The 23,183-nt window shown below is 43.6% G+C and overlaps 1 protein-coding gene across 1 annotated transcript in view; it reads right to left on the reverse strand.

Annotated features, from left to right (window-relative positions):
• LOC147747165 (cytosolic carboxypeptidase 6-like) overlaps positions 1-23,183 on the reverse strand; it is a 2,097,334-nt gene that overhangs the window by 502,025 nt on the left and 1,572,126 nt on the right. The window lies entirely within an intron of this gene.

A 23,183-nucleotide genomic window follows, 5' to 3' on the forward strand; every position in this document is an offset into this window, starting at 1 on the left:
CCGCAGCACCTCTCTGAACACCAGACGGTTGCATTCTGTAATGATGGCTACACCGAGAGCTTAACATCACGCGGGATGCATTGCACTAGACCTTCGATTTCCTCTCTTGGGACTTCATGTTTGCAACGTTGCAACATCCCCTACAACCAGGGCCCGTACGGGCAACTATATCTCCGACCAATATAATATTTACAGAGGCACAAGACAGGGGTGCCCTCTATCTCCCCTGCTGTTTGTCTTGGAGCTTGAACCCCTAACTCTGGCTCTCCAGAGATCGGCAGACCAGCTTGGCATCCACATAGATGGGGTACACCACCTAATATCTATCTATGCGGATGATATCCTCCTGTACCTAAGGGATCTGACTGCTGATAATGCCCCCCTCCCGGGTATATTCACCACCTTTGAAAGACGTTCTGGACTGCCATAAACCCAGAGAAGTCGGCTGGCTATTTCTTTCTTCCAAGACACACCGCACATAACCCACCTGCAATTCGGCACTTACGCCCTGCCAGTGGCCCCTACCACCTTTAAATACCTAGGCATCTGTGTATACAGATCACAAGAGGACCAAATGGAGGGCAAAATACTGCCGGCCATGAGGGGGCTCTGTGCTAGTGTTGGGTTCTGATCTTCCCTACCCTTGTTAGTAATGGGGAGGATCTCCATCTCAAAAATGGTGATGCTACCTCGTCTCTTATACCATTTTGTGAATCTACCCGTAATCCTCCCACAATCTATTTTTAATACGCTGAACACTATATTGTCCACTCTCATTTGGGGTGTGGGTCGGAGGCGCATAAGTCTTCGAAAGCTCTAGCTGCCGACACAGAGTGGCGGCCTGGGAGTCCTGTACTTCCGATGATACTATTACGCCAGTCAGCTCCAGTGGCTGTCTTATTGGACTGCAGGCAGGAACTTACAAGAATTTGGGTTCACGCCGCAGTGGCTAGACCGGGGTGAGCTGCACTCTCTGCTACTGCCGAGGACTAAGATCCCCCCTGATTTCCCCCTCCGTTACGAACTGCCCGAATATGCCCTAATATGCTGGAGAAAGGCCCTTTCATACACATCCACGGTGGTCCCCTATGCCCCGAACGTTCACATACAGAGCATCCCTACGCCACAGGGGAGACTTACGCAGACCAGACTACAGGCTTTGATGGATGCTGGGGTGGAGGAGGTGGGAGCTTTCTTTGGTGACGGCACTATGCTGGATCTTGACTCCTTTTTACAGACCACTGGAGCACCACTGCATCTGTACATCTTGCACGCCACCGTGACACACTATATCAGAACTACGTGGGCCTCACAGAGGACTGAATCCCCACACAATACCGTAGTACACCTCTTATACTATATCGGACCTGGAGGGCATTTGGTGCGCTGGCTCTACACTGGGATACGGGCACATGCGGCAATAACACTTACATACCTTAGGGCACGATGGTCGGGGGACGCCGGAGGAGATCACAGACCATACATGGAAACGTATGTTGGAACACCCCAAGAAGGTGTAGCGTAACACGAGGCTTAAATTTATACAGGCGATGATTCTTCACAGGTCATACCTTACATCGACAAGAATACACTGTATGTTCCCAGATTCCCCCATTATTGTCCCCGTTGTAAAGGAGATGAGGCTGACTTTATTCACATGCTATGGTCTTCCCCTCGCATAAGGGGATATTGGGGAGAAGTGCACCGCTCTCAAACCACAGTGACACAACTCCCGGTCCCGGATGAGGCACTCCAAAGCCTTACGGGACTTCGTAGCTGCGCTAAGGTCCAAAAGGTGCCACTAAAGTTCACAGACCTGACACTCATCCTAGTGATTAGGGTGCTCACTATGAGGTGGAAGTCCCCCAGATGCCCGGCAGTCACTGTCTGGGAGTCTGACATGCTTCAATGGGGGAGGGCAGAGGGTGCTGCTTTCCAAAGGGAGGAGGAGAGAGGGCTGAGGAAGCAGCCTATCTAATTGATCTGGAAGCCCTGGATTTGTCTCCTGCACAAGATACTGCGACCCAGTAATCTATGAGGATGCCTAGATTTCCGCAGACATTAGGCCCTGTTGAACTGAGATGATAGGACTCTACCTGGTACATTTCCTCCTTCAGGAGGAGGACTATAGGATGACCCCCCGGCAACCATAGTGGCTGCCAGGATAAGATTGACCAAGAGGGGGTTGGGGAGGGTTGGGGGGTGGGAGGCGGGGTTTGTTTATGTTACCAATAGTTCATATAAATACACACTACTTTTGAGGTGTTGCTGGGGACGCAACATATCCATTGCTCGTTTGGTGCCATTTCCAGTACTGAAATTTACCTTCATTAGCCTGCTCTACCATGTAAGATGATGAGTGATTAATGCTACGTAATTCATGTACTGTGATTGCTGAAATGGGGAGGAAAGGACTGTAAGCAAAAGATTATTTCCCTAATGTACATGTTATACTGCGGTCATCAATAAAGTAAGTTAAAAAAAATAGTCCTTCTTTAGGAATATTTTGGAAGTGGCGGCTGGTGACATTTGAAAGTGGGTAAGGCGTAAAAGTTGGAAATAACTTTTATGTAGTGAGTGAGCTCGTAGGACAAATTTGGGACAAGAAATATTTGAAAAATAGATTGGCAAATGGTGCATTTCAAACTTTTACAGCACTTTTGCATGAGAGAAAATATACAACATGTGAACAATACAGTATGAGCTCTGTACTCTTGTCCCTCCCACAACTCCTGCATTCTCTCCCAGTCTTTACATGCAAATAGGTTCATCTTGTCTAGGTTGCAGCCCCAATCCTGTGTACATCTGGATGTCATTGTCTAAGTTTAGAATTGCAGAATGTCTCCTTGTGATAGTGATGCCTCTGTAGTCTGCCCATGTGCCACACACTTTCGCTTGCTTCCAAGGGAACCCTCTAGCTTCATAGACCGGCTGATCTCTGATCATGCACTAATCCATGCCCCTTTTCCACTCCGGGTTGAAGACGATGCCTAAACCTTCCAATGGCGTCATCAGAACACTCCTTGCCCGTGGAGCAATGGGGGCCCTGATCCTCCTCAACCTCTCTGCAGCATTCAACACAGTCTCTCACAGCACCCTCATCGACAGACTCCGCAACACAGGCATACAACAAGACCCCCTCAAGTGGATCACCTCCTTCCTCACTTGATGCACACCGAGCATCCAACTGTCCCACCCTTTTCAACATCTACATGACCCCCATCGCAGACATTGTCAGATCCCACGGACTAAACATAATCTCCGACACAGACGATACTCAACTGATCCTCTCCCTCCCCGAGGACCTCACCAACACCAAACCTAACTTCTTCAACAACATGACCAACATAGTCAAATGGATGAGAGACAACTGCCTCCAATTCAGCTCTGGACACTTCCGCAGGAGACCACAGCTGGTGACCTGCAGAACTATGACCCACACCGACCGACCACGTACGCAACCTCTGCATCATCCTCAACATCCAACTGGCCATGAAACAACAAGTTAACACAGTCACCTCCTCCTGCTTCAACACACTTCAAATGCTCCATAGAATATTCAGATGGATACCAACCAACACCAGAAAGAACATCACTCAGGCCCTTGGCACCAGCTAACTTGACTATGGCAACACCCTGTACACTGGCTTCTCCATCCTGCTCCTCAAAAGACTCCAGACCATAGAGAACGCTGCAGCCAGACTCATCTTGGACCTTTCCAAATGAACCACATCGCCCCCACCTGAGAGACCCCCACTTGCTGGCGATCCAGAAAAGATGGCAGTTCAAGATCCTCGTACACGCCTAAAAAGCCCTCCATGACCTAGGACCTTCCTACCTCAACAATGGACTGAACTTCCACCAACCCACCAGACACCTTCGCTCCTCTTCACTGGCCCTTGCACACACTCCCCGCATCCGCCGCTTATTTTCCTACATCACAGCCAAGACCTGGAACGACCTCCAGCTCTGTACAGCTCCCTTGGTGGCAGACTTCAAAAAGAGAATGAGACACAGCGCCCAGATACCCCTAGGGGTGACAGAGTTGTGCTTTATAAATGCTGAGTGAATGTCTTGCAATATTTTGCCACAATGAGGCCCTTCCAGAGCAGCGCCAGTCTGCAGTGGTTCATATTAAGATAATTGGGTAAATGGAGGAGGGTCTGTTTAGGGTAGTGCTTTGTTTGTTGAGCCAGTATATGATCTAAGCAAGATAAAACACACCCCCAAAAGAGGTGTAATTTTTGTCATCCCCATGTGATGTACAAAGTACCCAACTCATGTTTTATGTCGGAGACCGAGAGAGTAGGTGAGCACACCCTTCTCTCTAAGTCTATGATGTGTGAGGTAGGTTCTATGTGGATATATTAACTGGATGAGATGAACACATGTGGCTATCGCTTCTTGTCTCAGGGACACCTAAGCTTCTGCCCAGTCCTCAGTGGTCATGGTGCCTCGGTGGGTCCCATTCCCATTAAGCTAGTAACATTGCAAAAGTGTCTAGTGTTTTATATATCAGAGAGTGAAAGACTTTGGATATCTTATGGTTGCCTAGTTCTCTCAGGAGCGGTTTGGCTTCTGTGGGGTTGAATTTGGGGAGATCGTCCAAATCTGCAATGTAGGGTGTGAGGACATGCGTACTTGCAAGTAAGGGTAGAGTTGGCAACGATGTAGTGCATATTCGCTTTGTAAAGTCTGATATGATTTAAGTTATATACCATCCATCAAGTCTCCCAAGGTGGAGATCCCAATAATGTGCCAATTTATAAAAACCTAATAAAGCTGCCACTTGAGGTAGTACTGTTACTTCCCGCAGTGGCATCTGGTCTGTGAGTCTTTTGTCCCAGCCTATGATTTTTAAGGCACTTCTCTACATCTGGAGAGCAACTATTGTAGCAGAAGGGAGCGCTGGTGGAATTTTCCCTACATAAAAAAAGTGTTGCAAGGATGTGTCTTTGAGGGCCCATTGCTCAGAGGCATAAGCCTGTTCACCCTGAATGTCACCCTTCGTTATTGACTACAAGTTGAGAGGTTCTATAGTACTTTTGTACATCCTCAACTGCCATAACTCCATCATACACAGACATAAAATATGTTTGAAGGGGCTATGCAGTGTATGCTCTGATTCTATAAGAAGCTCCTGAGCATAGATTTCAATTTTAAAGAGTAGGATTAGGCAGTGCATGGGTGTAGTTATATAAGAGGGTAGTGACCCATTTTAAAGAAAGCTGATATCCCCATAAGAGATAATGGGAGCATGGATCAGGTTTTAATGACTGCTGCTAGCCTATCTAGTAGTGTTCATTGTCCAAGTGAGCGCAGTACTGTATATTCGTAGGTACTTATAACCTTGGAAGATTATTCACATTTCAGACACCCGTCGTACATTTTGTGCTTGTGTGGAGACCGGGAAGATGGCAGATTTGATCAGGTTGATTTATAGGCCAGACATTTCACCAAGTATTCAAATGATCTGGAGCACCCAGGGATCTGAAATCTCGGGACCTGCTACAACGTTCAAAGTGTTGCCCACATAAAGGGCATTTCTGTTGGAGAGTCCAGGTCCCCATTCGAACCCCGCCATTTGTGCATCAATTCTGAGCCATTCTGCTAAAAGTTCTATGGGAATGGCATACAACAAGGGAGGCAATGGGCATCCCTGTTGTGTGCCCCTTGCCATAAGAAAATTCTCAGACGTCGCAGTACCCATTTGGAAATGTGCTGTCAGGTCTGTATATAAGTGCGTAACAAACGTTATTAATTTTGGACCAAAGTTTAGGTGCTGTAGGAAGTGGAATAAGTGTGTCCAGCTGACAGAGTCAAATGCTCTCTCAATGTCTGCCAGCAGTATTACTGTAGATCAATTTCGCCTGTCTGCTAGGGATATGGCATTATTTAGTTCCTTAATGTTGTGGCTAGGAGTTCGCCCGGGAATAAATCCTACTTGGTCAAGGTAAATAAATGAAGAGACAACTTTGACTAATCGGACCGCCAATGCCTTGACCATATTCTTAACTTCTGCATTCAGAAGGGGAGAGATGGGGCAGTAGGCGGAGCATATGTTTGGGAGGTTTTCTGGCTTGGGAATTACCACAGTCTAGGCCCTACGGAAGTTAGGGGGATGTTTGCCATGTTTGGTCAAGTCTTTGATGACATACACTAAGGGTTTGCTCAGTTTGTGTATACATGATTTAAAAAACTCACTAGGAAATCTGTTGGGACCTGGTGCTTTACTGGGTTGAAGCTGGCTTAAGGCCACAGGGTGCTCTCCGGCCAACATATCCTCTTCCAATGAATGTCTTTCAGAGTCAGAGAGTATCCGAAGTGGTTAATCAGTTAAGAAGCTTTTAATTAATGTTTCAGGTACAGTATCGCTGTGTACCTATACTCCCCTGTAGTATTGTGCAAAGTGGCGGGCCATGGCTGCATCCCCACTGATTCTTTGGCCATTCAAGTTAAGAATATATTGGATAGGGCCATGGTGCATCGTATTAGAACAGAGATAGTGCAACAGTTTACTGGATATGTCTCCCCATTGGTAGATGTATAGCCATACCATTATAGTCTCATCAAGTAGCGTACTGCGCCATTGCGCTTGGGCTAGGCCAATGTTGCTATGCAGCCCGTGGTTGTGATTTGGGTTGGGGATTCTGTCTTTCCAGTTGTTGAATCTTCATTTCCAGTTCCCCATTTCCCTGCTGTTTACTCCAATCTTTTGCTGTCAAGTATCTAGTAATCTCTTCTCTGAGGGTCGCTCATAGGGCTGCCCATGGGTACTGGGGGGATTCTACAGTGCCTCGCTGTGCATGAATCATTGATATATTGTTTCTCCTTTGTATGAGGTAAGCTCAGTATGGTGGCAGCACCAAGCCAACAATCATCACCATAGGGGGAATTTGTGTCAACCTACTCATAAGTTAAGTATAATGGGGAAGTGGTTGGAGAGGCTCCGAGGAAGGGTTAGTGTGTCAAGCACTTTATGCATTTCTGTTTTAAGAATAAAGATGTAATTGAGGTGAGATGACATGCTGTGTGCCCCGGAATGAAAGGTGTAGTCTCTCTCACTTGTTGGTGAAACAGGTGACAAACATCCAAGAGGCCTAATGACTGTAGAAATGGCTGCAACAAGGAGCGACAGCTACCTGCTCCGAAGTGGATCTGAAGTCTGTTCACCTCATCGAACACTACTCTGTTCCAATCCCCTCCCAGTATTAAGAGACCCAAAGGGAATTTGCTCATGAGTCTTGTGATTATTTCCAAGAAGGATGTAGTTATGGGGGCTAGGGTGTGGATATTTATCAGACACAGCGGGTCACCATTAAAAAGACCTGTGATTGACACATATCTTCTCCATGGGTCAGATCATGATTTTGTGACTGACAGCAGAGTTGGCTCTTCAGTAATATTGCCACCCCTTTAGAACCTCTCATGAACACAGAGTTAAAAACCTGATTGAAGCCATATCTAGCTAGGAAGGGCATTTTGTTTCCCAGTATTGTGTCTCTTGTAGAAAAAGGATGTCTGCCTTTAGTTGCTTAACCGTGCGGAGAACTGCAGTTCTCTTAATCTTGTCCAAGAGACCATTGACATTCCAAGACATAAGGCATATCTCAGTGTCCAGGGCTGTGTTCTCACTCATGGTCATTGAGCAGGGATAAGTGTGTCAGATAGGTAGGTGCAGCACTGACCACTGAGTTTATTGCGACACGCTCAGAAGAGCAGATAGAGATATTAACCAACAACATTCCTCCTTCCCTCCCTATACTTCAGAATAATGACTCATCTGTCAATGGGCAGAGTGTACCACAAAGCCAACGGGGTGCTGCTGGCATCATGCCCTATGTTATAACACTGTAGTGATGCTTGTTATATTTAGATCTGGTTAGATAATGTTAGAATGTTATATATGTCATTTTAGAATGTATGCATGTCATGTAGTGTTGTGCTTATAGTGTTTGCCAGTCCAGAGTTCCTCTTCAAGCTGGCAGCACCTTTATTGCTTGTACTACTTATTTCCACGAATAAATCAATATTTAACTACCCCTGTGTACCGGATTCACTACAGATTTGGCGACAAGGGAAACCTTCTTCTCTTTTGGAAATCCTGTTTATTTTTTTTTAATGTGGACTCGATTTTTCTCGATCAAACAAAAACTCGCTTATGGAAAAATTCACTTTTGCTGTTCATGAACTGCCTCCGGAACAATTGCGGTGAGAACCTTTCTAAAATCTACTTATTTTTTTTTATTATTACTCATTTTCGGTACATGCCTACCAGCATCCTTTGAATCGTGCCGTTTATCAAACTGCTTCGGCATCCTCGCTACAGCTCCAGCGATTTCAAACGACGCGGCATCTTCTTCCGAACCTTTCTTTGTTGGTGCGCGTCACGGCAATCTTTGCACTTCTGGTTCACGTCACGTTGACTGCATAGTGCATTGTGGGTACGACCTCACGTAAGGTCACGCCGGCGGCCATTTTAGATTGGTTTTCCATCAGATTTCATCGCGACTTCACCGCAATTGCATCGTTGATCGAGTTGAGAATCTTGAACACTCATTTTTCATGGTATTTACCTAATATACTTATCATCGTTATTATTTACAGTATTTACTTCCTCAAGTACACTGAATTTTCGTTCAAGTAAAGGTGCTGCCTGCAATTTTATTTTTCAAGTACAAGAACTTATATACATTGTTATACAATTTATTTTTACTTCATTCAGTGTATATCATTATGCCTGATACTAACAGTAGCACAACAATTGGTGAAAAACCTGTTCATGGTTTGAACTTAAATGCACCCAGAGAGTTTTTAGTTGTTCCTGGTGATCCTCCTGTTGCTTGGTTGGACTGGAAAGAATATTTCCTAAATTACGTTGCCAATCTTGAAGATGTGAGTGGCTCTTTCACTCCAGAAAGGAAGAAAAGAATCTTATTGTTGGGTCTTGGCCCTAAAGGATTAAGGATTTATAATCAATTGGATAAAACTGATAGATCTGCCGGTGATGTTGATGTTTTCAATTCAGCACTCTTAGATATGGATGATTATTTTTCTCCTTGTGTCTGCATTGCTGTCACCAGACATTCCTTCTTCCAACGCAAGCAAGAGAAAAGTGAATCAGTAGAGGATTACGTTTCCGCACTAAGGAAATTAGCTGTTAAATGCAGATTTGCTCAGCTTCATGATGATCTCATTCGTGATCAAATTGTCATGTACACTGAAACTAAAACCATACAAAATAAGTTATGGGTTGAAGGTGATGGAACTTTGAAGGAAATCATCGCTATGGTTAAAAAAGCGGAACTTTCTGAACGTTGTGCTAAAGCTTCTCTTTATAACGATAAAAAAGAAACTGAAGTTGTTAACAAAATTCCTGAAGGGAAAACTTTTGTTAAAAGTAACAAAGATTTCAGGTCTGGTAATTCAAAGAAAGAAACCTTTAATTCTAGGAAGGGTTCTGATCCGGTTTGTTATAGATGTGGTAGTCACGCTCATCTTGCTCATTACCCTAAATGTCCAGCTAAAAACACTAAATGCTTAGTTTGTGGAGTTATGGGACATTTTGCCAAGGTTTGTAAAAAGAAAATGTACAAGAATTTCAAAAGCAAAATTGCTTGTATTCAAGATACTGAGCAGGATGTTACTTCATCTTCTGAAGAGGAAGTGCTACAAGTACAGAACATAGTTAAAAAAAAAGGTTGTTTTGAACATTTCCAATATTGATTCTAGCAAACCTTTCTGTCAAGTTTCTTTAGGTGGAATTCTTACACAACTTGCTGCAGATTCAGGGTCACCCTATACTATTATTAATAAGCACGTTTGGGAGCAGAAATTTGAAAAACAAATTGGAAGTTGGTTAGAACCTTCTGATATTTCACCTGTTAGCTACACAGACAACACAATTGAGATTTTAGGCTTCAGGGTGTTAATTTTTAGATTCAAAGGGAGACATGCTACCTGTAAATTGTATGTCTCTAAGGATGGCCCTTCTGTTCTGGGTTGGAGGGATCAGAACAGTCTGCATATAATTTTAGATTCTAACAGTAAAGAACAAGTCTTGGTTTCTTGTACTAGTGAAGACACAAAAAAATGGGTTATTGATGAATTTCCCTCTGTGTTTACAGGTACTATTGGCAAACTGAAGGGTTTTACACACCAAATCAGATTAAAGGACAATGCAGTTCCGAAAATCCATAAAGCTAGGAACATTCCTGTCATCATTAAAGATGAAGTCAAATCCGAATTAGACAAATTATTAAATTCCAACATTATTGAAACAGTTGAAGCGGCTGAATGGGTTTCTCCATTGGTCGTCGCACGCAAGGCCAATGGAAAGGCCCGTTTGTGTGTGGATTTAAGGTATTTGAACAGCCAGATTTTGGTTGATCAATATCCTCTCCCACGTATTGACGAGATGTTGTCTCTCACCAAAGATGCTAAAGTATTTTCAACCTTAGACCTATCTGCAGCCTATCATCAGGTAGTCCTTGATCCTGAGATTAGACATCTAACGTCATTTGCCACTCCCTTTGGTTGCTTTAGGTTTAAAAGAATACCTTTTGGCTTAGCCACTGCTGCGGCAGTATTTCAAAGGTTAATGGCTAATCTTTTTGGACACATCAAAGGTGTGATCTTCTTCCAGGATGATATTTTAATCATGGGGAAGGATAAGACTCACCATGACAACCTCCTGAGGAAAGTTTTAAAAATTCTAGCTGATAATGGATTAGTTGGGGAACTCAGCAAATGTAAATTTTCCGAGAGGTCTGTTACGTACCTCGGACATGAAATCTGTGATGGAGGTATAAAACCAAAAGCAAAGTTAGTGGAAGCCATTGTAAACTCACCTGAACCTAAGTCCAAGGATGAGCTTAGATCATTTTTGGGTTTAGCTGAGTTTTACTCAAAGTTTGTTAACCAGTTTTCACAGAAAACCTTTCACATGCGTGTTCTTATGAAGAACAAATCACCTTTTTTGTGGGATGAAAAATGTAGATCTGCGTTTAAGGAAATTAAATATGCAATAATTAATGCACCTATGCTACAAGGATTTGATCCTTTTGCAAAGACATATTTGACCACTGATGCTAGCGGGGTTGGTTTGGGCAGTGTTCTGTCACAGGTTTCTGAACAAGGCGATGAAGTTGTCATAGCTTTCGCTTCTCGTTCTTTATCGCCTTGTGAAGAAAAATACTCTGTGATCGAACGTGAAACCCTTGCTGTGGTATGGTCAATGGAACATTTTCGCAAATTTATTTGGGGTAAACAATTCATTAACTAAACTTCTTACTACGGAGGGTTTGTGCAGGGCGTCAGCCAGGATTGCTAGGCTATCAATGAGACTTCAGGATTATATGTATACCATACAATATGTACCTGGGGCAAAGAATGTGGTGGCTGATTTCTTAAGTAGGTTACCTTTACCCATGAAGGAAATTGATCTAAACTCATGGAATGATTATTGTGTTTCTGGAGTTTTTTCTAATTCTCAAGGTCTTTCAAAAGAGGAATGAGATTCTGAATCTATCAAAGATGTAACACTGGAAGCAATCAAGACCAAAATCAACCATGGTTGGTTGGTCCAATATAAATCTGATGTCCAATTTAAGCCATTCTGGGAGGTCAAAGATGAACTCAGTGTTGATGGTAATTTCTTATGTCGTGGTGATAAACTTGTGCCACCGTTAGGTGTACGCCAAAAGATTATATCCATAGGGCACGAGGGACATCCTGGTATATCCAGAACTAAGAGGAATGTAAAAGCTTTGTACTTGTGGCCCGGTATTGATATGGAAATTGAAAGGTCAGTCCGTGATTGTGTTCAATGTGAATGTTCTGACAAGAGTCAGAAGACACTTAATCCTCCAATGTCATCTCTTAATTGTCCCAAATTACCATGGGAGGAATTAGCGTTAGATATTATGGGACCAATCATGTGGCAAGATGATTCTGTCAAATTTGGGTTAGTCCTAGTTGACTTATTTTCGAGGTGGATTGAATTGAAGGTTGTTGACAAAGTAAACACTGACACCGTCATAGCATTTTTGGATGAGTGTTTTATCAGGGAAGGTTTACCGGCCTCTATTTTAACTGACAACGGTGTTCAGTTCAAGTCTGATGCTATGAAAGTCTTTATGGAGTCTACAGGCATCAAGCAAAGATTTTCTGCTGTTTATCATCCGCAAGGTAATTCTGTTGTCGAGAGGGTTAACAGAGTCATTAAAGGAACCTTACAACTTGCCAACAAGAATAGAAAGAATTGGTACATTGAACTTGATAAAATGTTATGGTCATATAGAATCACGGTTCATGAGACTTGTGGTGAAAGCCCTTTTGGATTGATGAGAGGCAGATTTCCTTATTCCAAGTTGAATCCTGTGTGGATGGGCAGGAGTAAGGAATACATTTGGAATGCTGACAAGGTTATTGATAACATTTGCAAATCCCAGGACAAGAGTAAACTGTATTATGATAGAAAACATGGCACTAGGGATACTCATGTTGATGTTGGTCAATTGGTTAGAGTCAAGTTTTCCAAGAAGACTAGTAAATTGCAGCCTCGTTTTTCAGATCCCAGAACCATCACTAAAGTTATGCGTAACACCGTTATGTTGGATGATGGATCCATTCATCATATGAGTAAGATTGCTTTTGCCAGGGTATCCGATCCTTTTAAAATTAAGAAGCGGGATGTGGGTGATGTTGGTGAGTTTTGGTGGTTGACTCCAGTGGTCGTCTCAGACTCTAGTATGGGTTCTCTTAACAAGGATCTTCCCCAGGACAGTATGGTTATTCAACCTATGGCTTCTTTGGTTGACTCTGAGGTTCTTGTTGACTCGTCTGAGTCTTTGCCTTCATCTCCCCTATCTTCCATTCCACCCATTTCTGTTAATCGTGGTACTGATCCTCCTCAGATTTCCAGTAATGCTAATTCTTCTACTGATAAGGAGTTGCAATCTCAAATCTCCACCAGAAGTGGGAGGAAAGTTGTGGCTCCTAAATTTTTAAATGATTATGTGTGTAAATAATTATTTCCTTTTATGTATTGTTTTTTTTAAATATATTTAAGGAGGGGGATGTGTAGTGATGCTTGTTATATTTAGATCTGGTTAGATAATGTTAGAATGTTATATATGTCATTTTAGAATGTATGCATGTCATGTAGTGTTGTGCTTAGAGTGTTTGCCAGTCCAGAGTTCCTCTTCAAGCTGGCAGCACCTTTATTGCTTGTACTACTTATTTCCACGAATAAATCAATATTCAACTACCCCTGTGTACCGGAGTCACTACAAACACCCAACAAAAACTAATGCCAGTGAATGCGTTGCAGTGCGGTGCTTTCGTTGGTGCAAGAACTGAGGGTTCCGGCATTGAGGAGGAGCGTGCTATCAAGTTGTTACTTGCATTCCATCCTGTTTTATGTTCATGGTGTACAGGCATCTATTTGTGCCTATTTATTCAGTTCAGTATTGTCATGTCGGGTGAGGCTTTAAGAAATCTGGATTGTGTACCACTGTAACCAGGCTGTGATGAATGCAAGATTGTTTTCATTCTTTCTGCTGTGTGAGTGAGGAGGGAGCCTTGGTGGAATTCCCTGTGCTCCAGTCAAAACCTTGCCATGTCATGCCCTCATAGATTATCAGGGCATTTGAGTCTATTCAACCAGAATAAACGGGAGTGATGTCCACCTTTGCTCCAGGCTGCAGAAGGCCAAGCAGATGACCACTGCACTCTGTGGATGGAGGAGGTCGTACCCCCCTCTGGCAGTGCAAGGGGTTGGGACTGTATTCTATTCGTATGTTCACTGGAATACCTTTTCCGGGTGTCAATAAAGATGTCCTCGTCCTGGTAGATAACCTTGAGTTTGGCCAGGTATAACCACATGCAACAGATGCTCAAATCCCGTAGTATTTCCTGAGGTGCAATGAAGGATTTCCGTTGGTCATGGACCAGTTTAGTTATGGGATATGGAAGATTATTTCTCCTTACGAGCATGACAAAGGATCATATCTCTGTCCACATAGCTTAGTATGCAAGCAATCATAGGGCAAGCAGGTGCTCCGGGGAGCAGCTTTTGGACCAGGGCTCAATGAGCCCTTTCAATAATGAAGCAAGATGAGAGGATTTTCGTCAGTAACAATGAGCGAAGCCACTAGTCAAGGAATTTTTCAGGGGAAGGCCCCTTGCTGCCTTCAGGGAATCACACAAAAGGGAAACTATGTCTGCAGGCCCTCCCCTCTGCTTGTTCCATGGACACAGCAAGTTCCCTGGTCATTGAAGTAAGTCTTGAGATTGTTCGCTGCATGTCGGCCATAGTATCTTCCAGATTCCAAACACAAACCTTAGCTTCTGCTATTCTATCCATAGCCCTGCGTACGTCTTATCTGATTATTGTGACATCAGTACAGACAACTCCAATTTTGGCATCTAGAGCTTCATGCGTTTGCGCAATGGTCGCAAGTATCATGGTGGTATCAGATACAGTGGAGGGCGATCCACCTCCGTGTTAAGGTTGGCCATCTGCTATTTTTCTGGACGCCTGAGTGAACTGCTCTAGTGTGCCTTGTTTTCTGGCATGCCATGGTGAGTGGGGCGTCTGAAGTTCTCAGCAGCCACAGCAACCCACACCCGCCAACCTTCAGGGTCACCCAAGTAGGCATGAGCAGTCCGGCGAGCTCCACAGTGGTCACAGAGGCAGTGAGCGGGTAGGTCTCTTGGGTCTCCAGGTGGGAAGCGGAGAAGAGAGATCCCAGTCCCCACTAACCAGGTGCAGAAGGGAGTATCCAAGAGGGGAACATTCAATGCCCCATGCTCTAATAAGCCCAGTACCACTGGAAGGGGCCAGATATTGGCCCGTCAGGCCTGGGCCACACTGAGTATTTTGCTCTTATGTCAGTAAAGGCACCTCACCTGTGGTCCATGTGGCAGCAATATTATCCTCCCGGGACCCTGGAAGTCCACAGCCCCAAGCTAGGACCCTGGAGACCAATATTGAGTGCCACTCTGGCTCTGCGACTACCTCATTTTTTTCCCACCCACACTGTTGCTTATGGTCTGGGCCGTGACCATGGATAACCAGTTGTCCGAGATCCAGGCCGCACGAGCCTCTCAGCTCTGTCACACGCAGTTGCTCTAGTTCTCTCCTCCGGAGAAACATCTTCAGTCTCTGCACAGGGCCACACTGCCAAAGGACAGGCCATTAAAGTTGCCCTCCAGCCAGCACCTGAGCCTCACTAGGCCCCGCAGCAGCAGCTCCAGCCCAGGTGGACACTAGTGCCCACACCTCTGGCTTCACAGTCTCTAACGCAGACCGCCACCCAGAGCCAGAGTCAACTGCTGGTCTCTCTCCTCCCCATAGGGGCTGCAGGAGTCCTTTAGTTATGCAAATAGGCAGGATGCAGAAGTATTAGTGGCATACTTAAGACCAGCATCTTAGGTGGCACTGGTCAGACCATGACCCCCAAATTGTAAAGCAAATTTTCATAAATAATTTAGTGAGAAAGCAAGAAGGTGAATAAAAGCAGTTCTGAACATGTAGTCTTCAAATATTTTCCCGCTTTAAAATCTGCCCCATATGTTACTACATTATTATGTTAAACAGTTACTCTAGGTTGCAAATTGCACAGTGAAAGAACGTCAGACCCTTTAAAGTGTGTGCTTGCTCAGTGTTGACTTTCAAAGAAAATACTTTAACTAGGCTTGGGAAAGCACCCACAGCTACTGGCTGCAATTAGTCAGACAGACATATGTTCAGCCAGGATTTTAAATGGAGTGAGAAAAGTTAGGGTCTCTAAGAGGGGTGCTGGCTTAAACACATGTAGACTGCATTTCTCTTATTCCCATGCATAGTGTGCCATCTGACTGGCATTTAGGTTTCCGTCTGAGCTTTTTGTTATTGCATCCAGATACATAACACAACAACTGACATACACCTAAAACCTTCCAGGACTATTGGCTCTGCCAATGGTTGATAGTTGTTTAAGATAAATGAATAACAAAAATGATTTTGTTGTAAATATTCAATATTACATTTCAATTCTGATATTCTGGGACTGAAATAAATATTGTTGAGGATTGTGGAATATGTTTTGGTCTTCAGATATGTGGACTTTATGTTAGACATGAATGGCCTTTTTCTCTCCACATCTTGTCCATCTGCCCATCTTAAGCCTCATCTTTTTCCTCTTCAGCATCCTTTTTAACACTCTTCTGAATGCACTTCCTCGAATCTCCTTCATTTCACTGCCATCAACATACACTGTGCTCACTTACATGTAAGCACTTTGTTTTCTTTGACTTTGGATTGTCAATATTTTGACAACTGTGTACCCCCTACACACACATTTATAAAGAATTTCAATAGCACCTGGAATACATGACAATTGCTCTGAATGTTCTGCAGAGAGACCAACCCACTGACAGGTACTGTAAGAAACTCTCACTGCCTTCAGCCTCGGTGCCAGAGCTCTCAGTTGCGGCCCATCAAAAACACCTGGCAGTTCAAAGTTTACACTCTACAAAAGTGTTAAAATGCCCAGAACTAGCTTAAGACAAAATCCTAAACGTACTACCTTTGGCATTCACAGAAGTTAGGATTTTGACTTAAGACAGACTTAAGACAGACTTAAGACCGAATCCTAACTTAAGTCTGTCTTAAGTCTGTCTTAAGACAAAATCCAAACTTCTGTGAATACCAAAAGTAGTAAGTATAGGATTTTGTCTTAAGTTAGTTCTGTGAATCGGGCCCAGAGAAACACAACGTGATGGAAATACCGAACAATCTTAGGGAATGCAAGAGTAAGTAAAATGTGAAATAGAAAGAGGAACTAAATCACTAACATGCATTACCTTCCCGTTTTGAAAAATTCCTTGTTAGGAAATATATCAGTGTTTTTGGCATTAATGTTAAAGGCATGAATACAGGGCCAGACACAGACCTGATTCAATGTCTATTTTAATGCTATATAACAGATCACTCAAATTCTAGGGGTTTGCCCTATTAATCAAACCACATCTGGGAAATGATAAAACTTGTATAAACAAAAATAATGTGAAGGAACTAATTCAGAAAAAAACTATTTATAATAGAGAAAACATTAATTAGTCTGAATTACTGGGTATTGATGTCCCAACCAACCTACATTGGTTTAATTTCAAACTCTTGAGCAGACACCAATTCCAAGTATCTAAAAGTATTTAGCGGGCAAACAAACATTTAATTACATAAACAAAATAACACAACAAATATAATGTGCAAAAAGATGTTCTCTTCCCATATGCAATCACTTTTTAAATATATATGTGGCTGAAATCTTCAATAGTCTATGACAGTCCATACGGAAGGGAGTCCGATATCGATACACACCAGAGGAAACAACAGGGCCTCCAAACCTATATGGTGTGTACTAAAATCCTATCTACAAATGTAATCCTTAGTTGGACTCCTCCATTCGAAATGGTCAACACGTTGTGGCCAAACTTTTCAGGCCTCCTCAGGACGAAGTAAGAGGAAAAAAAAATCGTCATCATTACATAAAGCTCCTGTCGGGTGGAGAATGGCATACGGTGACCCAACAACTGGCGTCATGGATGTACAACTTCGCCAGGGCGCAAAAAACGTGCATGACTTTTATCGTGTCGCCGATATTAATATAAAGAAATATTGAATCCCGACCAGTATGGGATTCTCTTTGTGTTGGTGATGTGAGAAAGATGTGGTTTTGACATAGTGGCAATTTCTCGGTGGTATTGTGAATGGAGAATTACATTTTGGCGCTACATTACAGCGCATGGCGCTGATATTTCACAACGTTGTGAAGGGCTATGACATCGCACGTTTATTGGGTCACATGACCGATTAGGGGACAATGCACACATGTAATGCACCGGGTTTAAACATGGCAGAGAAGAGTTTTTTGTTTAGTATACACGAGGGATAGGAAGCGTCGTGGGACAGGAGGATACGATGCTCCTCTTGTTTTGCTGGTAAGCAGACATGTAACTCTTTACAAATAATGATACACGTTGGTTTGAATCTTCGTACTGGGGACTCGCGATGGGATAGTAATGAGAACATCTCAATTGTTTTGCAGATCGGAACTTATCAAGGTTCAAAAGTTGCTATTCCGATAACGGTTGGAGTACTTCTCATACAGGTTTTAGGTGAGCTATACTCACGATGTAGAACACAACAGTGCAAACGGAATTAACATCTAAATATATGTGCACTGAAACTATACATTATTTGCCTATTTCTTTGAATTTAGACAACATTTTTTGGACTATAGCATTAATTTTCTGCTACATCCTTTCCACCCATGTTACGACAAGGTGGTGAAGCAATAGATCAGTATGTCATTTTTGTGTCATACACATTGAAACTAAGCTTGAAGTAGTATGAGTGTGATACATTGGTACCTTCCCCATTTAGCGTTTGTCCCCTGCATGCCCCCGTCCCTGCCGCGCGACTCCCCGCATTTGTATGCATTACGTCAGATAGCGATTTTCCTATGCCATCTGACAGTTGGTTTGACAGTTGCAACTGTCCATGATTGTGAGCTTGTGAGCGGAGCGCTCTCTCTTGCAGGTGTGTTGTTTATGACAGAAAATAAAGTTACACCTTCAAGACTTATTGAGTGTCTTTCTTAACAAATTTGGCGATGAGTGACGGCACACCGGAGAACCCACAACTTGAGGAATAATTTAAAGGTGAATAGGAAAGAAGCGTACAGCATCGTGAAATGTGTATTCACATACACAAAGTAAAATTGAGTTAGGGAAACAGTGCAGTCTCCGTGAACTCGGCAAGTACAGATTGAACCTTAGGTTAACTTGAGGAGCAAAAAAAATAAATGAAGACCTGAAGTTTAATATCTGTAACATCTGAGTGAAGTTGAAAAAAGTGAGCCTTGGATGCGGAGCGGAAGAAGTGTGACCGGTGAATACAGATTGAACTGTGGGAGATCGTGAGGAAATGAAATAGTAAAGAAAAGGAAGACCTGAAGTTGCGGAACACTGGAATCTGCGCAAGGTCTATGAGGTGAGCCTGGATGCTGAACAGAAGTTACAAGGAGAATAAAACGTAAGGAATATCTGAAAACAAGTAAATGAATGTCAAACTTCATTGTAAAAGAGAATAGTACAGAAATTTAAAAAAGAAAAAAATAACAAAAAGGAGATACATGAAATTAAGCACTTAAAATGTGGACGATCCTGTGAAAGAGAATTGGAACTTATATGTGAGGTTTCGACAGTGAAAGGAGAAAGTAAAATAAAGTGAATAAAAGCATAAACAAAGCAACTTGAAACTAGTGGACGGTGACGAATAAAACGCAAGTATCAGATCAAAAGTAATTAAGGAGCATGAATCTTAATAGGTATAAGCACTGAAGGCAAAAAGTAAATAAAACTAAACTACGGGCAGAGACATTGAGCGGAACAAGAACTACGTAAAAAAAATTAAAAACATTCGATACAAGGAAACTGTAAGTAAAAAATAAATAATACTTACGTTAAGTGTAAAGGCTGAACACTCACTTCATAGGAACAATCTTGTGAGGACATAAACTAAAAGAGCTACTTGAGGAAAATGCGGACTGCGCTTCTGCGCATATGACGTCATCATGCTGGGCACCATTTTGAGAGTAAGAACAACTAGACTAACACGCAACAGCAATAGCGTGCAACGCAAAAAAAAAACATCGTTAACAGCGAATCCTACAGGAAGAGTACAAAAACAGTATCCTTTACAGTAAATAACAAGGAAATAGTGAATTTTAAGTGCAAAATTAAGAAGAAAAAAAAGGGATAGTACTGGGAACAGTTAATAAAAACAAAAAAAAGAGAACAGCACAGTTTAACATGGCTAACAGCAACATTTATAATTTACAGCCACCTGAGCCATGTTTGAAAGGGGATGGTACACCAAATAAAAAATGGGAAGAGTGGAAGGAATATTTTTGTAATTATATATCCATATTTGAGAAGGAGAATGAACCATTAAAACGAGAGGAAAAGGTAACAATGTTGTTACACAGTTTGGGCGCAGGTGGTCTGAAAGTGTACAATAACATTGCAAAGAAAGTCCATGAGGGAGCAGACAGGAATGTATTTGAGGATGCTATGGAAGATTTAGATGCTCATTACAAGCCAGTGGTGTGTGTTGATGTACATAGGTACAAATTCGACAGGAGAGATGGAGATACCAAAGAGAAAGAGGATGAATGTAAAAAAAAGCCTGAGTGTGTCTTCACCATAGGAGGAGTTGACATGGATATAATAGTTGATTCAGGGTCACATTGTACAATGGTTAACAAGTGTATATGGAAGAGTAAATTAGTAGAAAAACTAGGAAACGAAGTAAAGGAAGCCGACATATCCCTGGAAACATACACAGGTGAAAACATTGAAATAATTGGATGCAGAGAGATGGAATTGGGTTTCAAGGAGAGAAGTACCAGGAGTATGGTATACATTTCAGAAAAAGGACCCTCTGTTCTGGGGTGGAAAGAGCTGGGAAAATTAAGAATAATGCTAAATCCCAACAGTACAGGAACAGTGAATGGGTGGGCTGTAAACGATAGTACACAAAATACCCATTTTGAGTTGTTAAGTGGGAGAACATACGATCTAAGGACAATGTAGGATGGAAAATGGCTGCAAGGAGAACTGAATGGACAAGCGAAGCAGAACTGGATGAATTCAAACACAAACAAGGTACATATATGGGAAAAGATAATGGAAAACATATAAGAAAAGAATTCGAGATAAAAAAAGTTAAGGAGAAAGAATGGAAAAGAGAGTGTTTGTCATAAAGGGACAATGTAGGGTTACACAACCCATAGGGATAGAGGAGGACTTTTGTAATTCTGCCCGCCTCAAATATGGGAAAGTGTGGCATGCTACTGCACTGTTTGAGACAAAAACTAAGGTAAAGGAGAAATATGCTGGTGACATTAACTAGGAAGGGGAAGATGGTCTAAGTCTGGACGAAGTAAAGTGCAACAACAAAGAAGATAACTATGACTGGTTATATAGTGTGGAGCCAGAAAATGAGGGTGCGGAGACACAAAAACACTTACACTGTCCACACCCCAAAGTTGATTTAGGGAAGAACAGGATGCTTATGGGGTCAAGGAGAGAATACAAGTTAAGCGAAACTGAAGACTCATCCGTATCCTCCTGCCGAATTCACTCGAACAAATTGGAGGAAGGACAGGTCTTAGATGAAGCTCGTAAGGAAGGAGTGGACCTTGTCGGAAAGAAAATTACCAGTGGTTCTGGTACAGAGTACAACAAGAGGACAGACATTAGACCTAACACAGATTATGACGATGGGGAAGAGACCAGTGGTATGTGTTGGCTTAGACGCAGTGTGGTCTGGTCTAGGAAATATCCCAAGGAAAAGGATCTTCAGGCTGGTGTCACTGACCTGTGTGGAAAAGATGGTACGAGTGAGGGAAGACAAGAGCACAATAACAAAAAGGATTACTATGGCGGTTTGTACTATGAGGAGTCAGAGAATGAGGGTAAGGAGACACACAAACACCTACAATGTCCACATCCTGAAGTAAACTTAGGAGCTGACTGGATGCATATTGAGTTTACGGGAGAGCAGGAGTTCAGCGGATCAGAGGACTCTGTTGAATCCTCCTGTGTAATTCATTCATCCACGTTGGAGGATGGACAGGACTTAATGTAGGCCATTACGGAATAAACGGACCTTGTTGACATCAACACCACCAGTGATTCTGGAACTAAGAACAACTAGAGGTCGGAAGTTGGACTATACACAGATGATAACAACAGGGAAGAACCCAGTTACCCGTGTCGACTTGGTCGCCTTGTGAACAGACCATGGAGTACAAGGATGTCTTGTGTGACTAACAGTTACCCGCACACACAGAGCCACCCTCACACAAACAGAGCCACCCACACATAGAGCCACCTACAAAAAAGCTATCTACACAGAGCCACACACACACAGAGCCACACACACACACAGAGCCACACACACACATACACACAGAGCTATACACACACACACACAAACAGAGCCCCCGAGACACACAGAGAGCCCCCCACACACACAGAGAGCCCCCCAGACACACACAGAGCCCCACACACACAGAGAGCCCCCCACACACACAAAGCCCCCCCACACACAGAGCCCCCCCACACACACAGAGCCCCCACACACACACAGAGCCCCCCCCACACACAGAGCCCCCCACACACACATAGCCCCCCACACACAGAGCCCCCCACACACACGGAGCCCCCCCCACACACACAGAGTACCCCCCCACACACACACGGAGCCCCCCACACACTGAGAGCCACACACATACAGAGAACCCCCCCACACACACACAGAGCCCCCCCACACACAGAGCCACCCACACACACAGAGCCCCCCCACACACAGAGCCCCCAACACACACATAGCCCCCCCACACACAGAGCCCCCCACACACCCAGAGCCCCCCCACACACACAGAGTGTCCCCCCACACACACACAGAGCCCCACACACACAGAGAGCCACACACATACAGAGAGCCCCCCCACACACACAGAGCCCCCGACAAACACAGAGAGCCCCCCACACACACAAAGAGCCCCCCCACACACAGAGAGAGCCCCCATACACAGAGAGCCCCCCCACACACACACAGACCCACACGCACACACACAGAGCCCCGCCCACACACACAGAGCCCCACCACACACACACAGAGCCCCCTAAAAACACACAGTAACTTGTGACACACAGACATCTACTCACAGACACATAAGTGATACAAACACACAGTAACCTGTGACACACAGACATCTACTCACAGACACGTCAAGTGATACAAACACACAGTACCTATTGAGGCACAAATAGCACGCACTGACACACAGAGTACACTACCTCACACTGACACTGTCTGCGCCTACTAGACACAATCTACTCTCAGACACATCTAACAGTGCAAACTCAGTGTCTGGTGACAGCCGCTGCTTTTTCTGACAAGGACACACGTGCACTGACGAACACAACCCTCAATGCATGCAGGTGGCGGCGTTGTGGCGTAGAATTGTGGTGACTCGGTCATTGTGATCCTTTAGTTCATGAACACGGTGTCTATCAGTAGACGTGTATTATAGCGTCTGGTGTCTCTGCTCGGCGGTGCT

Source organism: Lissotriton vulgaris, chromosome 1_1, assembly GCF_964263255.1.
Source record: "Lissotriton vulgaris chromosome 1_1, aLisVul1.2, whole genome shotgun sequence".
Lineage (NCBI taxonomy): Eukaryota > Metazoa > Chordata > Amphibia > Caudata > Salamandridae > Lissotriton > Lissotriton vulgaris.